We start from the raw sequence: 3,210 nt of genomic DNA, 5'->3' as shown, positions 1-3,210 counted from the left end.
CCCGCCTGGCCTCCTCCAGGATCTTTCAGGAACGGGGCACCCTCCTGCCTAAAGAACTGCCTCCGTGCTGAAGGTCCGGAGGGAGCACGTCAGGGCGGGGTAAAGTGAGGTGAGGAAGACGTGCTGCCCGCTACCTTCTGGGAGTCAGAGGAAAACACAAATTGGCTATTGAGGTTGAGCCCTTCTGCCAAGAGCAGATGGCTCTGAGGCGACAGCAAATGGCCGTTGAGCCAATGCTGTCTGAGCCCCTATCAGGTGGCACTGTTCTAACAGCTTTGCAAGCATTAGCTCATTTAGTCCGCACCACTGTGGGTTCTTGCTTCGTGCAGTAAAGAGTCCAATTCAAGCCGGCATAGAGTTTAAAATAAAAGTGAGATTATTGGTGAAGCAGAGACAGAGAGTGGGCTTCTCCACAGGCAGAGCAGCGCCCCCCCATACCCCCCAACAGAATTTGCTTCCTTTACTGAGATTTATTTAATCCAGGATGGGGGGCGGGGGCAGGGGTAGGGCATTCAATGAGGGGGAGGAATAGTCTGGAAAAGGGGTGGAGATTTCTCAGAAGAGCTCCATGGGCCATTTGTGTCCTTATATGGGCTTGCTGTGGTTCTGGGCATGCCGGTTAGCTTGCTGATGTATTACAGTGAGCGCATAATGAGGCTAGGGGTTACTATTGGGTGAATTCGTCTCCATATTGGATGGAGCAGGTCTCTGCCAGTTTTAAGCCATAAATCCAGAGGGGGATGGGTGGGTGGGTTGTCTTCCTTCTTGACAGCTCCTGTTGATTTTACTGATGGCAGCTGTTCTGCTACACCCCCCATCTCATCGATATCCTCTCCATTTTACCTGGACCCAGAGAAGTGATCTGCGGCAACTGAAGTCACTCAGTTATGAGCAGTGGAGGCAGATTCACACACGCTGGCTGGCTCTGGAGTTGTCTCCATTAACCACTCAAAGAGTCACAGGAAAAGACAAGGAGAAGATGATTGGTGTCACCTTAGGCTCTCAGGAGCCTGCAGGTGGGTAAGGGCGTGTCGCCCTGAGAGCCATCACAGTGAACCAAGCCGGCCAGGTCTTTATTCCTGTGAGGTCCAAGTCCTTGTGTGACTCTGATTTTACTGGACAGGAATAAGGACTTAGTAGTAGGAGGAAAAATAGTTATGACTGTTATTGAGAGCTCATGCTTTACCATCAACGTCGCTAATTGATTTCCTGACACTATCTCATTTAATCCTCACAACTACCCTCTGAAGTTAGGGTATTATTATTCCTCTTGCATGAATAAGGAAACTTGGACTCAGGAGAGTTAACTAACAGGGCAAAGGTCACTGCTTTTAAGTTAGAGCTGGGCCTCACAGTCAAGAGTGCTTGCCCCCAGAAGCCAAAATCTTAATGGTTGTGATATGTTGGCTTCATTGCTTTCAATCTCCTCTGGAGGTTTAGATGAACCAGGAAGGCATTTGGGCCTGTGCCCAGGGGCCTGTAAAGAATTGCCATCATCTCAGAGGGGATATCCAGAGCCATTGAGGTCATTCTCCCCGCCCTGGCTCCTGTGATGTGCTCCACAAGGATGTGGAGATCTGGAATGTGCCCCTTCTAAACTCTTACAGACTTTAATCTGGGGTTTTCCCTCATCTGTCAAGAAGAGGAGCCAAGAGAGCAGGACGTCTGGATTGCGAGTGGGGATCTCAGTGTCACGCGCGACTAATGAGCGATTTAAAAATGGGTGATGTTGAGAAGGGCAAGAAGATTTTTGTTCAGAAGCATGCCCAGTGCCATACTGTGGAGAAAGGGAGGCAAGCACAAGACTGGGCCACGTCTCCAGGGTCTCTTTGGGAGGAAGACAGGTCAGGCCCCTGGATTTTCTTACACAGATGCCAACAAGAACAAAGGTATCACCTGGGGAGAGGCTACACTGATGGAGTATTTGGAGGCTCCCAAGAAGTACATCCCTGGGACAAAAATGATCTTCGCTGGCATTAAGAAGAGTGCAGAAAGGGCAGACTTGATAGCTTATCTCAAAAAAAGCTACTAATGAGTAATAGTTGGCCACTGCCTTATTTATTACAAATGTCTCAGGACTTTTTTTATGTGTACCATATTTAAGTTGATCTCATACACCAGATGTCAGATCATGAATGGCTAATAGAGCATAGATTTCCAGCAGTCCTGACTTACTAATAAATAAGATTGGCTAGTGGTTAAATGAATATGGTCAGCTTCTTGAGCTTTGATGGTGATTTGGGTTCAGCAAGCGCCGTCACTGTCCTTCCTTCTAAAAGTGTGATTGGACTTACTTCATAGTGTTCAACTTTTCACAGAGGTGGTGAGTGCCATCTCAAACCTGTAGGAGGTTGGCTGATATTTAGATTTATATGACTGGTTGTATTACCTTGTTTAAATTCTGAGGGAATCCCTTCACTGTCTCTTAGACCTGCAAGACTTGCCTGTGTTTCAAGTTGTGTTCATTAGCCTGTTAAAAGGCAGGGCTGCAGATGGGCTGGCAGTGACCATTTTATCTCCTTGGTCCCAGCTATGCCAATTTAATAAAATTCCCTGTATCTAAACCGTTGCCTTTTACTGAATAAAAGGCATTTTAGTGTGGTTTCTGTATGATATCAAATAAAGAGTATTTAACACTTCTACATTTTAGAGATGATCTTTCAGGTCAGGTGCTTGTAAAACTCAGTGTGACAAGGTATAGTAGCAAACGTTGTGAATTCTTTAAGCCGGACTAAGTTATAATTCAGGATTGTCTTGAACCGCTATTCATTGACTATTTATGTGTGTGATTGGTAATGGTGCTTTTGCCAGTTCACTGGGATTAAAGTAGAGGATAGGTCATCTACACAAAATTGTAAATTATGTCATCATGAGGCTTAAGATAATTAAAAACAAAGTCGCAAATAAGTAAAAAGAAGAAGAGCCTATCTGAATACAAGCATACCTATTCTTTAAAGTAAGGAATAGGTCTGAAAGACAAGTAATATTTTTGTTTTGTTTTGTTTTCATTCCACATTTGCAAAGTTAAATTATAGCAACAGTTCTTTAAAGAAGGAAAGGTATGTTTGGCACAGGCTACATGGTCCAAAACCCCAGGTTCATGAGGATGCGAACTGGCATGCCTTTTTGGAAGATAACGAGGTGGTCTCAACACCCTTTAAAATGCATATTCCCGTGGTTCAAGGATCTCTCCTGGGGAAACACAAATGT

At 45.3% G+C, this 3,210-nt stretch overlaps 1 pseudogene; it reads left to right on the top strand.

Annotated features, from left to right (window-relative positions):
* Positions 1-1,712: 1,712 nt before the first annotated feature.
* Positions 1,713-2,127, top strand: LOC102752143 (annotated as a pseudogene).
* Positions 2,128-3,210: the final 1,083 nt, after the last annotated feature.

This window comes from Myotis davidii, unplaced genomic scaffold (genome assembly GCF_000327345.1).
Source record: "Myotis davidii unplaced genomic scaffold, ASM32734v1 scaffold151, whole genome shotgun sequence".
Taxonomy (NCBI): domain Eukaryota; kingdom Metazoa; phylum Chordata; class Mammalia; order Chiroptera; family Vespertilionidae; genus Myotis; species Myotis davidii.
This window is presented reverse-complemented; position numbering and strand designations above follow the sequence as displayed.